General features: G+C 39.8%; 1 long non-coding RNA gene across 1 annotated transcript; it reads left to right on the top strand.

Annotated features, from left to right (window-relative positions):
* Nucleotides 1–463: 463 nt before the first annotated feature.
* On the top strand, nucleotides 464–13,845 carry LOC116665276. The gene is made up of 3 exons (XR_004321811.1): nucleotides 464–475; nucleotides 1,927–1,932; nucleotides 13,664–13,845. It is a non-coding gene; the product is annotated as an uncharacterized LOC116665276 (long non-coding RNA).
* The last annotated feature ends 332 nt before the right edge of the window (nucleotides 13,846–14,177 follow it).

Here is a 14,177-nt window from a genome sequence, read left to right as displayed (position 1 = left end):
TTTAGGAATTATCTTTGATTTCCTTCAGTAGCGTTGTAAATTCTCCCAGCCATCTCCAAGAAGGACATGGATTTTGTTGTAAAAGGCTGAACGTTCTTACTGGCCTTGAACCAAGGTGTCATTTGTGTTCTAGGAACACAAGAGGGCAAGAAAATTGCAGCCTCACAATTAGAAAGTGGGAGAAAAGATGGTGGAGGTGGGGCCAGGTCATCAGTCACCTGCCAAGGAAGAGGCATGAGTACCAGACCAGCGTGGGCTGTACACACGGTAGGTGTGGGACAGGGAGACACGGAAACCAAGGCACACTCAGGGCATCTCCTCAAACCCAAATGGCATAATGAGCTCAGGAAAGCAACATTTTCTTAAAAAGCCAAGCTTATGAATCTCTACTTGATGTAGAAGGCATTTTAGAGACTTTCTATATACCGATTCAGGCATGTTTACCCATGTGCAATAGTGTTGGTTGTACCTGGAGGTAGAACATCTTTACATCTTATTTCTTTCACCCTCAAAATGAAAGGCTAACTGAATGGAGGTCTGTAAGTAATGAGCTCTCAACTTCAGTCACACAAGACAAACGCCACATACACTACTGCCTGCTTTTCCTTGCCCACACTGCAATGGACAGACCCGCAGCCAGCCTAAATGAAGCACGGTTTCCCTCTAAATAGTAATAGATTTTCTGCTATGTTTATCATTCATTGAATAGAAAATATTTTATGGCTTTAAGAATTAATAAAATTGAATTTAGTAGCAAAGCATGCTCTAGTTTCAAATAAAGTATAGATGCATTCTGTTTTGTGCAAACCTAATCTCAAAAATTCACATTTACAGTGAACAAGTGAAGGCATTTTTCACTTTGCATAAGGATTTTCCAAGGGGACAAGCAAGGTGTGGCCTCACCAGACAGGGGGCTGGGGACTTAGTCTCCTTGTAGGGCTAAAGGATGATCATACTTCCCCTCTCCGAGGGGGTCCTTAGTAACAAAAACTGCTAGTATGAAGCTGAACCACACATAGGATCTATGCAAAACTCCATGATGGTGTCAGAGGGAACCAGACAAAGTAGAGAGTGGCCGTGGAACACTGCTGACCACTGCCAGGTACCTAATTACAAAAGATGTTCCCTGCTTCTCTGTTCCTTATTCTGGCTCCTATGTTGGAGAATGAGACCTCAGAAAGGAAAGGGGAGGAAGATCCCAGAAACTGATAGCTCTGCCATACACTGCACGAACTGAGCATGCTGCTGTGAAGAAGACTACCCAACCGAGAGCCCCAGATTCAAGAGGCAGGTACAGATGCCAACTCTTGCAATCCATCTCTACCCTCCATCCTCATCAATGTCAAATTCTGCTTAAGATGGCCAAATACTTTGATTATTGTTTAAAGTCCCCTCCAGAAGGAAGAAAGGAAGAGGTATATATATCCCTCAGAAAAGAGAGTATGAGAGATGGAGGGTGAAGGAGAAGGGAGGTCTTCGGGAGGAAGACTGAAGGGTGGGGTGGTGGGATGAGTACGGCAGAGTGGCAGTGCTATGAATCAGAATGCTGAAATCAAACTGCCTGGCTTTGAATCCACCACTATGAACTACTTGACATTGAGCACCTGCATATAACATTTCTGTTCCCAAAGACTCCTCATGTCATAAAATGGGGCTACTGTTTTCCCCTCCACTCAGACTTACGGTGAGGATTTATTCCATTCAAAAATGGCGAGCACTTAAAATGGTCCCAGCTTCTAAGAAGTACTTCCTACACGGTAATTTTTATTATCATCACCCATGAAAAGAAAAAGATAACATCAGAAGAAAGATGAGATAAGGAGTCATCTCAAACCCTGGGGCGAGACCAGGAGGTACAATTCATTCGTAATTACGCAGGAGAGCAAGAGGAAGGTGGGGGATGGGAGGGAAGGCCTTCCCTTTCAGAACAAGGTGAACTAGACATGTAAACTCTTTCTGCTTTTGGGGCCAAAGTGTGTTGTCTTCTGTCTGTCGGTGAAAGGAAGTAGAACAGAACACATTAAATACAGTAAGCTCCAAATTGGACTGTGATGTTCTGAATCATCTGTCACCTTGAGGGAGCTTTTTTCTTGTGGGGAGGGGATTTGAGCCCTATTGCTCTATTGCTGAAGACACCAGAGGATCCCGTCCCACTCACTTGTTTGAAAAATGAGAAATAACTAAAACTTTGGGTTTTATTGAGGCTGAAACCTTAGAATAATGATAACAGTTTCTACCCAAGATGGTTGTAAATCATGTCTAAAAACATTCTTGTGTAACTTAACCTTTGCAGTGGGGTAGGACTCCCTGTTAAAGCTCTGAGAAAAATGAGAGACAACGCCGTTGAGCTGCTGACTCCTTTCTGTTAGTGAGCACTTAGAAGGGGGGTGTTCGTCATTTCCTGGGGGTGAGGGAAGGAGGAACACATCTTTGCTGTTAGTGTTGAAGCTGAATGAGTATGAAAATGTTCTTGGATCCAAAAGTCTGGGTGTTGAAAGGTAGCAGGTAAAGCTGATTCATTAAGAAGATAAACGATGTAAGCTGGTCAAAAATATTTTGTTTAATGTGATCCTTTTTTTTTTTTTTTTGAGCTGTCTTATTTTTAATTCTTTTTTGGGGAGTAGGGGAGATCATTAGGTTTATTTATTTATTTATTTTGTTTTTACTATAGTTTCTGGGGATTGAACCCAGGACTTTGTGCATGCTAAGCATGTGCTCTACCACTGAGCTATACCCTCCCCACAAAAAAATATTAATATAAGTGTTCTAACATGAAATGTGAAGATTATATCAAGAGGAATGCGGACTCTTAGAAGCACAGCTCTGGGCATGACTCTCACACATGCTGATGAGGATGAAGTAGTTCCTCAAGAAGGAAAAGGGGCACCTCAGTGGCCACAGAATCCTTCCAGATTCACTTTCCTAACTCTGGCACCCTAATTCTAAACGGTCTGCTGATGATATAGAAAAGGTACATTTCCACGTACAAGTGCGACTCTGAGTTTTCACTTACAGGGGCACTTCTCTGAGGGCTGGGTTCCGGTGGAGGCTCAGCTTTACACACAGAAATAACAGGCAGAGCGGGGAGGGTACAGCTCAGGGGCAGAATGTGTGCTTAGCATGCACAAAGCCCAGGGTTCAATACCCAGTACCTCCAGTAAAATAAACAAACAAACAAGTTATCCCCTCACAAAAATAAATAAATAAAAGTAAAAGAAATAGCAGGCAGGCCATTAAATGTGGCATCTCAGACAACCTCTAGATTTCCCAAATGCATATTCAAAACTAGACACTTAAAAATGTGTTAAGAGGATACATTTCATGTCACGCATTTTTAACCACAATAAAAGAAGCCTAGGAAGGACCACTTTCCTCCCTGTACCCCAGCTCTGCTCCCCTCTTGAGTATATTTCCTTCTTCATAGGATTTCTCTCACCTCTTCCTCTCAAATTTAAAATGATTAGTTTTTGTATCCCAGGAAATTTATGTTTATTTTTATAGCCACACTGATCAATGTATAATGTTTAAAAGGATTCAAGGTCATTTGTCTGAACTTAACTTCCAGGGGTAATGCTCTGCTATCTGTTATGTATTTAGTAATATAATATATTGAAATACTTTATATTCTTGTCACAGAGCAAAACTTCAAACATGTTCCTTGTGACCAGACTCTGTGGGGTTTTTTAGTACTCTGTTTTTACTTAAATATGAAACTGACATTCAGCTTGCGTCAGGTTAAATGATTATTTGCTATTTAAAGAAATAAGCATTCTTAAATAAATAACATGCATGCAAAAACAGAAGAAAGGAAATTGATTTCAAAGTAGAATTGTCATACATTCCCCCTTTTTAAGGTGTCTGTAGCTCAGCTTTTTCTTAATATTAGTCAAAAGATGAAAGTGTAAGTGTTTTATTTAGCAGATCAGGCACTGAGGCAAGAAAGAAAAAAAAAAACCGTGTTTTCTGCCTTCCCCTCCATACTCTTGACTTCACTAATTTGAGGCTTCTGTGAATTTCCATGAGCTTTGGTACTAATTGTGATGCTCTGTGAACTGTTCCCCTAAGGGGTGAGGGACAGGACAGTTTGGCATGTTAGCTGTCTTCCACTTTTCCTTCCTTTAGCAATGCATCTGCTGTCAGGCGTGGAGGGGGCTTGAGGAGGAGGGTGAGTCCACATGTTCCTTAGCTAACTGCCCTGTATTAGGTTGCCAGGGCTACCAGAACAATCAGTAAAAGCCTCTGTTCTGACTTTGGTAAGAGCTTGCCAACTTGATGTATTCTGACTACATTTACAATGTTTCAATCCCAGTAAGTGCACGGGTTCTCATCAGTGACTGGGACTGAAACAAAGCAAACCTGGAGACCCAATTCCCTTACTGGTTATAGCCTCACAGGAAGTTCTTTCAGTGAGGGGTCGTGTTTAGGGGCTGGGTAGCATTGAACTCCGACTGGAAGTTTCTGGAAAACCTGCTTTCTAGTTTGAAGCCAGCCTCTAAGTAGCTGAGATACCTTGGGCAAATCTTTGTTGGTTAGAAAAAAGAGCATAAGGCCATCTTGAAGTCCTCCTCCAGCTATGAAAGTGTATGACTCCTGATTAATTTTTTTCATTGCATGATAAAGATGTGTTATTACTAAGAAATCAAAAGTCCCCTAAAATGCATTTTACTGAGTATTTTTTTTAAGTTTGAATCCACTATTTCTCCACCCCTGCCTTTGAAGAATGGTGTTATCTGTTACCTTAGTTCATTTGTAATATCTGTGGTCTACTTTATCTGCTCTATTGAGCCGGGAGACTAGAATATTCTCCAGCTATTTCAGTTCTGGGCTTCCTTGCTGGGGTTTGGAAACAGAGGGCCAGTTGGGACAAACTGTGCCAGGAACTTTGGCCACAAGCTACTTGTCCGCTAAACTCCCAACAAAGAGCACACGTTGACTTCACAGCTGATGTGTATTGAAGGTCACTCTGAAACTGCCCTTGCCGGGAACTGATGCACAGATAAAAGATCCTGTGGGTAGTGAACTCTCCCCAGAGCCATCCCATCACGGGGACAGGCTGCTTTTATAACACCCACATACCTTATATTTTATGCTACAGATGGCATTTTAAGCTTCCACTTCGGAAGAGTCATTGTCAAGCTCAGAGGTCAGATGCACCGAATAAAACAGGTATCAGGTTAATAGGAACTAGTATTTGAAATAACTTTCCCACTTTAGGAAATTCTGTGAGCCCTGTAGGAGCCCGTAACAGGTCCAATGGAAAGACCTCTTTAAACCACCGAAAGCTCATTTACACACTCCTCGTAACAGATCCTTTATTTCGAGGCTTCTCTGAGCAATTGCTTTCTTTGTACTAAGTTTCAGAGCATACAATATTAAAGCAATTTACAAGGTCTAACATTTTTTGAAGAAATTCAATTGCAGAAATCTCTCGGCTGACCTCATGGTCAGTATTCTGCTTGAAAAAAGCAGGAGGCTTATCAATGAGATGTGAGTGTTCTGCTTCCTTTAGGAGATAAAGAAACAGAGCTGTTTGTCCTCATTTTATCCAGGCACCCAGATCCCATCTACGGATTTTCCGATGACAGAGGAGAACAGTTTCATAAAAACAGCCAGATGATTTTCAATCTTAACTTCACTTCTCCTTCCCTATAGCTCTCTCATTAACATGTTTGAACTTGCCTTTCTTCTTCATATCATGGGCTTTGTGTATTTTCTGGGTGAAACTTAAAAGTTGATGAATATTCAGCAAGTAAGTGTCTTCTTTTACACATAAAAGTCCTTTTCCAGGGGTGGGTGTATCTCAGTGGTAGAGTGCATGCTTAGCAAGCATGGGGTCCTGGGTTCGATTCCCCAGTACCTCCATTAAAAGAAAAAAAAAGAAGAAAGAAAGAAGTTCTTTTCTGTAAGAGTCTATCCCATAACATTCTGCCCTAACCCTGTACCACAGCCTACACAAAACCTTCAAAAAGGACAAAATGAAGACACTCTGAAACAGTTCATGACACTCTGCCAGGGTTGTATTATTTTCTGTCTGCTTTGTTCTAGTTCATTTTTAATTTCATTCCATTCCTGAATGTGTTCCTGCCCACTCCTGTCCTCAAGACTTCATTTTTGATCTTCCTTTCCCTGGGTTTGACACTACATGATTCTCATTTTTGGCTCAGCTTCATATTTCTGGGAATTGTGTTTTTTTCTCAAGGTAACTTTTTGTGGAACAACTGATTCCAGCTTTAGTCCGTTGGGTCCAGAGTCTTGGTCATGGTTTCTTTGGCCCAGAAATTAACTCTGTCTTCCTGGCATGTTGAGAAGAGAGACTTAGCAGTAGTTTTGTGTAGAAGGATGTTCCCTGTGTGCTGTATATTCTGGGTGCCCACCCTCCCAATCTTTCTCATGTCTCTTCTTCACTTCGATCAGCCACCTTTGAGGGCTGCATTGACGCAGAGCATAATGAGAATCTTCCTGGAACCCAGGCTTTATCTCCAGGCTAGACAATCAGAGGAAAGGTTGCTTTGTACCTGGACACCTAAGGCATTATTGTAGCGGATACTGCTGGCTGTTGGTAGCTCAGCATTGATTTCCTCTCTGAAAGTGTGCCTCTGGCTGAAGGAAGCTGTCTTACCCAGATTATGCTTCTGCCCCAGGGACATCCAGAATCCTAGGACTGGTTGATTTTGGGTTCCAAGGCCCAGGCTCCTTGCCTTGAATTGGAACAACTTTAAGGGCCCATCCCAGCTTCAAATCACCCCTTAGTCTCTGCTGTTGCTGCCTCACATCTCAGCTTCTCCCTCAGTCTCATCCTGTTGTTTTTTTTTTGTTTTGTTTTGTTTTCTTTTTGCTCTCTTGTAGGTATTTTTCCCTCTGATGAACACTCTCTAATAAAAAGCTGCACACAAATCTCTTCCTTGGAATCAGTTCCTAAGACAATGGTGATCTTTTCTTGCCATTTAATGTTCATTGGGGCTCCAAGGCTGTGTTTTTGAAAACACCCATCTCAACAGGTCACGGCATCTAATGTAAATTCACATGTCATTGTCATTATAGCGGCTTCGGTATCATCACAGACATGGGCATCACATGTTGATAAGCAAACATGACAGGAGAACAGCCATACTGACATGCTTTAAATAATATTATGACTATAACAGAATATATAAATAGCTGCCTAGTGCCTTGAATGTTGAAGTTACTCAGTACAAATCATTGCATTGTGAATGGGTCTCACGAGACAGCCTTGTAAACCATAAGACTCCTCAGTTTTCCATAAAAACACATGAAGAAGAAAATGCTTAACAAATTGATAGGGTAAGTGCAAGAAGCAAGACACAAGTTGGGCCTCTTACAGCTAAGTATAGCGAGTTAGCTTTTTTCCCCATTTTTTCTCTTCTCTTTTCTCTGACTCATTTTTAAACTTCACACCATATTTGGAGACTACACATGTGCATTTGGGGCAAGGGGAAGGATTTGGGTAGAGAAGAGTTTCAAGATAATAGTTCAGCGCTCTCTTAGTTTTATAAATTTTAAAGTAGAATATTAACATTTCACAACCCCATCACACACACCAAGTTAAAGCTGCCTTCTAATTATGCCTACGGATGACTTGTCTCTTTCAGTTTCTCTATCTGTAAAATGGAGATAACAATATTTACCCTCCTCATAAGGGTGTTGAGACGATGAATTTCCTAATGTGCATGATGTGCTTTGAAGACGAAAAGCTTCATATAAATGCTGGGTGCTATTATTGTGCATAAATTTATGATGTATCACAGGTGCCCAATTCCGAAGAACACGTTAAAGCTAAAATTCATTATGAATAATCTTTGAGGTTGTAAACCTGAAGTAAATATTAAGGTAAGAGAAACCTCCTAAACATTAAACACAGATAGGAGTGATTTTGTTTAGATTTTTCTTGTTTGTAGTTTGATTATATCTTACCATTAGACAGAGAGCTATATAAGCATAAATTAACTTTTAAAAATGTGAAGCTCTGCTTTCAAAGCTTCGTCCATTCTTGTTAAAATTTTCAATTATAAAAGTTTAATAAAAAAATGCTGTCTTTCATTTATTTTGTGACTTTGGGAATTGATTGATACAGCATTAAGATTTCACTCCAACTCATCCACAAAAAAATTTTAGTCAAAAGGCATATGGTTATAATATTCTTGATTCTTAAATGCTTCCCTCATTGCCAAAAAAAGGTGTATTTTTGTTCAATATACTCCTTCTGCCTCTGGAAAAACAAAGCCTATTACTGTAAAGGAGGCCTTGCTGAAATTCTCTTGGGTTCATAATCAAAGTCACTCTCATGTGTTTTCTGACTTTATGCTCTAGTAATGTATTTCAACACAGATGACATAAGCCTTTTTGCTTAACTTGTGACATGTGGCATTTTGTTCCCAGGCAGCTATCTGTTTGAAATGTTGTCTGCTTCTCCTTGTCTGTGAGCACAAACCCCGAGGGACCTGGGCTCACTAGCCAAAGCATGGGCTCAGCAAGAATGTCAGTGTCCAACACCTTCCTGGTTTATTCCACCATCACTGTGCTGGAGCTGGGGCTCGGGCTCGCCTGTCATCCACCCTGGCACGGTCGGGCAGTCTTGAGAGAAGAAAGATGTATATCTTTTTCAACTTTCATTTTCAGCTGTTTTAAATGCAAGTATTCAGAAAAGTGGGGTGGCCTGTTCTAGATACGGTGAAGCAAAGTCACACTGAAGACTGCTGCAAAGGCCGCCTGACCCTCTCCGATTGCTTCCTTTCATGTCTCTGAGGAATTGCCATCCTTTATAACCAATCTCTAGTCGGGAGGATGTTCAGGCCAGTGATGCATATACCTGACTCACAGTGAAAAATATGGTTCTCCCTCTTAAGAGTAGCATAAATTTGTTCTGAGTGTGAGGGCTGCCAGCACAGGAGACAAAGCTGTTTACTGCAATAGAGCTTCATTGGCTTGAGAGCTGACACATGTCTAGAGAGGATGGAATTAACTCCCTGCTCATCGGAAGCATCAATTCTCTATTATAAAGTCCTTTAAAGAAGTTCAAATGAAGTTATTGTAAAAATTAAAGGCTTTTTTAGATAAGTAAAACATTGGTTTGGCCAGGGTCAAGCATTAATGACCTGCTTCTGGCAAGATCAGAGGAGGGCATTCATTCTCTTATTCATTCAATTTTTTTTTTAATTTTTTGAGACAGTCCACTATGTCAAGACTGTGATCCATGAAAGGATACAAAGAAGAACAGGATAAAATCCCTGCTTTCCCAAATATGATGTCTAGTGGAAGGAATCAAACAACTGAGGGGACAGAGAAATCTTGTTCTTCTCTACAGTGTAGGCTACCCCATGTCTCTTCTAGGATGGGTTATCTGGGAGCAGGTGCAGAAAAAGAGGAAGGAAGGAAGGAGAGAAGGAAAAGATAGAAGAGGATAACTTTTCTCAAAGTCCAAAAGAACAAGATGCTTTTTTTTAATAGAGTTATAGTCAGTTTACAATGTTGTGTCAATTAAGATGCTTTTTTATATAGACATTTCATTTTCATTGAGAAGATGAGAACTAATTTAAATGAATCGTATATTCTTTCTTTATCCCAGTAGGGTAAAATGTTATTCTTGGTTTTCAAAAATATCAAAAATGAATAGAATGAAACCAATTTTATTATCAAGTACCTAGGAGTACAACCAATTTTGGAAGAAAACTTACTTATCAGCGATTACATCATCGGCGGGTTTCTTACGTATTTTTATTTTAAAAATGGAAGCGTGGAAAGGAAGGGGCCATGAATATCTATGACATATTTGTTTTATAGCCTATGAATACATAGAGCACGATGAAGAGTTCATTAAGAGCATCTCACCATCACATTGCTTGCACCACTGCCCACTTCCCCCACATCAGGAGGTCTGGGCCCCACAAGCCATCCCTCCTCTGCCTTCTCTGCCTTCTCCCTATCCATTCCCACTCCTACACCACCCCCAGCCCCTCAGCCAGGTCCCAGCTCTGGTGGCACAGAGATGTGTGTGAGGAGCTTTTTAAAAAATGTCATACTTGAGTCCAACCCAAATTTTAGATTCAGTTTATCTAGTGAGGGGCTCAGGAACTGGTGTATTTTAAATCTCCAGTTGATTCTAGAATGGAGCCAAGTTTGAAAACCCCTGCCCTAAACTCTCACTGCTCCTCTGGGACTCACCGTCTGTTATCACAAAATCTGCTATGTACTTACCGACTTCTTTGAACATTTTCTTCTTCTCACTCTACAGAAACCAGGCTGTCTCCTGAGGCTTCCTCTGAAGCCTCCTGCTCCCTCCTCAGACCTCCAGCTCCTCCTCCCCTTTTCACATTCAGCTGATGACCTGACTAGCTTATTTCTCTGCTTAAAGAACAATGACAACCAGAGGGAAATCCTTCACTATCCCATCACCCCTCTTCTCTACCGTCCCCCTGTATCTGTGCCTATCACTGTCTTCCCTGCAGGTAAGATAATCAACCTGGCCATGCTGGCACAAAAGGCCAGCCCTTCAGCTTCTTCTCTAGCCTCTCACCTACTCAAGGACTTTGAGTTAACTCTTCTGTCTTCTCTGTCACTGAAACTTTCCCTCTCTGATAAATTTGCATTGGTAGGGTTGATACTCAAATCATCTCAATGTAAGGCATGAGCGCTGATCAATCGTTACAGCAGTGACTGGAACTTCTTGTGTTCCGATAAGTGTCGTGTGTCTTGCCCATCATAGAATCAGCATGTTTTCATGTGACTCATCTTAATAAACGCCTTCCCTTGATTGCACAGACCCATCCTCCTTCCCTGCTGCTTTTTGTTGTGCAACTTCTCGCATTGTTGTCTTTACTTATTGTTTGGCCTCATCCTGCTGACTTCTGCGCTTCCTCCAATCAGGCATCTCCTCACTGCTCCAGTAAAATGTCTTATTCAGGTCACCAGTGTTCTCCACACTGCCCAGTGGGGGCTCAGTTCTCCATCTTCATCTCACTTAACACCTCAGCAGCATTTGCTATCACCCTCTGTTCCTTGAAAAACTTGCATAGTGCAATTAGGATGAAGTTGATACTTGTGCACTTATGTGAAATTTCAGTTGATGTGTCATAGTCATTGTTTCATAATAATGATTAACATGACTTGTTCAAAACTTAAAAGAAAATATTTGAAGATCCCTGCAAAAATATCAAACCATGAAATGATGCTTTCCTTATGAAATCATCTTAGTTAAGGCACAACTTTTTGATTTCCATTACTGAAACAAATAAAATGCATCCAAAAATATGACTGTCAGACGGAGACTGTGTAAAATGACCAGAAAATTTCTTGTCTTTGTGTTTGGAGAGCCATGAAATGTCTGATTGTCTAGACAGATGAAAATAAAAATTTGAGTTTGTCTCAAGTAGGACAAAATATGAAATGAATCTTCCATAATTCAACTTAGGACCTATTAAACTTTTTTCCCCCAAATGGAAGTAGTTTGACATTCTAAACATCAGGGACAGAATACATTAAATTATGAGTGGTTTGCTGAAAGAATATATTATAGAAACCTATGCCTTGAAAGGCTGAAAGGATTCAAGAAATCAACATTATTAGCTATAAAAAACAACCAAAGTTATTTTTGTAATGGTATCTCTAATTAGTTCCTAGTATTGCAGATCTAGCCAGGCAAGCTGTGCAAAGTCGTCATATTTTAAGTTTCTACCATGGCTGAAATGGAAAACCAGGTCCTGAATAACAAGGAGATAGACTGAACTCTAGGAGACTTACGTAACCCAGATGTGACCGGCCCTAGCAGGCAGCTTCTCTTCTCTCTGCTCCCATCCTAAAGGTGGCTTTGCACTTCAAAACAATTCTAAAACCAGATTCAACTTGATATGCATTCAAAAGAGGCAGTTATTTTCCTCGAGGTCAACAAGGACATGAGGAGTAGAAATCTCTTTATAGCTCACACAGCAGAACTTAATAAAGTCTTTTAAAAGTCTCCGTTGTTTCCCAGAAAACGGCTTTCCCTTGCCATCACCTCATTTCTTCTCTGTCTCTCCCTCCTCAACCAAAGGTTTTCGAAGCTCTTTGCTGGTTCTGCTGTCTCCCTTAACTTTGAGAACAAATGCCCAGTGGCAACCAAACAATGGCTCCTGGCCGCCTAGGATTCCTCAAGCACCTGTTGCCCTCTTTAAGTGACTCTTCAAGGTTCTAGAAATGATTCTCTATTTATCCTCTAATATTGCACCAGCTTAATATTTTTAGTTAAATCACTAACTTTTTTTTTTAGTGGTTTTTGTTTGTTTGTTTTTATTGAAGTATTGTCAGTTTACAATGTTGTGTCAATTTCTGGTGTACAGCATAATGCTTCAGTCATACACATACATACGTATATTCCTTTTCTGATTCTGTGACTTTGTGACTATTACAGTTGACCCTTGAGCAGCACCAGTTTGAACTACCTGGGTCCACTTATATGCAGATTTTTTTCATAGTAAATACTATAGTACTACACAGTCTGCGTTAGTTCAATCTGCAGATGTGGAACCTGGGATGTGATGGATCCATGGACACTGAGGGAGGATTATAAGTCATACACAGATTTTCAACTGAGCAGAGGGTCAGCGCTTCTAACCCCAAATTGTTCCACAGTCAAATGTAATTTAAATTCCTGGCCCTATAGTTTTCTCATTTACAAAATGGAAATATAACTAATACCTATCTCAGGGATTGTAGTGAGACATAGGTAAGACAGTACATGTAAAGCCCTTAGCATGAAACCTGGGACAAAGGAGGATCTCGATACATGTGTGCTGTTGTCAGCTAAGATTACTAGTGCTGTCATGACAGAGAGATGTGATACATGGTAATGGGCGTGTGTATGTGTGAGGGGGTCCCCTGTGCATTATTGATTTTCAAATAAAAATGAACAAATATCCAACAATGAAATAAGAAATTGTGGTACATCTATTATTGGGTGCAGCCATTAAGACCAATGATCTTTCTTGGGGTAATATTGACTTTTTTCAAAAAATTAATACACTGTATTTTTTAGAGCAGTTTTAGGTGCACGGCAAAATTGGGCAGAAAGTGCAGAGTTCCCATGTGCTGCAATCCCCACATTGCACAATCTCCCCCACCATCCACATCTCACACCACAGTGGTACATTTGATTATTACTTCTCTGATGCTCTTCTTTTCTTTATATAGATCTGAGTTTCTACCTATTATCATTTTCCTCTCTTTAAAGAACTTCTGACATTTCTTGCAAGTCAGAGCTACTGGCAAAATATTTCCTCAATTTTTATTTGAGAAAATCTTTATTTCTCCTTCACTTTTGAAGGATAATTTTGTACGGAACAGAATTCTGCATTGGTAGTGTTCTTCTTGCAACACTTTAAATATCTCACTCCATTCTCTTGCATGTATGCTTTCTGATAAGTCAGATATAATTCTTATTTTTGCTCTTCTATAGGTAAGGTGCTATTTTCCTCTGGCTTCTTTCAAGATTTTTTTCTTTGTCTTTGATTTTCTGATGTTTGAATATGATGTACTGGGCCATAGTTTTTTTAAAAAATTATTTTATTGAAGCATAGTCAGCTTATAATGTTGTGTCAATTTCTGGTGTACAGTATAATATTTTAGTCATATATAAACATACATATATTCCTTTTCATATTCTTTTTCATTATAGGTTACTACAAGATATTGAATATAGTTCCCTGTGCTATAAAGTAGAAACTTGTTTTTTAATTATTTTATACATAGTAGTTAGTATATGGAAATATCAAACTCCTAGTTTATGCATTCCAGTCCCCTTCCCCTCTGGTAACCATAGTTTGTTTTCTGTGTCTGTTTCTGTTTGTAAATAAGATTATTTGTCACTTTTTTATTTAGATTCCACATATAAGTGATATCATATGGCATTTTTCTCTCTTTCTAGCTTACTTTACTTAATGTGACAATCTCTGGGTCCATCCATGTTGCTGCAGAAGACATTATTTTATTATGACTGAATAGTATTCCATTGTATAAATATACAACAACTTTTTTATCCAGTCATCCGTCTGGACATTAAGAATAATGATCTTGATTAATATTTATTAGTATGAGAAAATATTCTCAAATATCAAGTGAAAAGAGCCATAGAAAAAGATGTACACAGGTCTTACAAAGGAATGAACATTGGACAAATACCAAAATGTTAA

This window comes from Camelus ferus, chromosome 8, assembly GCF_009834535.1.
Source record: "Camelus ferus isolate YT-003-E chromosome 8, BCGSAC_Cfer_1.0, whole genome shotgun sequence".
Taxonomy (NCBI): domain Eukaryota; kingdom Metazoa; phylum Chordata; class Mammalia; order Artiodactyla; family Camelidae; genus Camelus; species Camelus ferus.
Note: the sequence above shows the minus strand (reverse complement) of the source record. Positions and strands in the feature narration are given on the sequence as shown.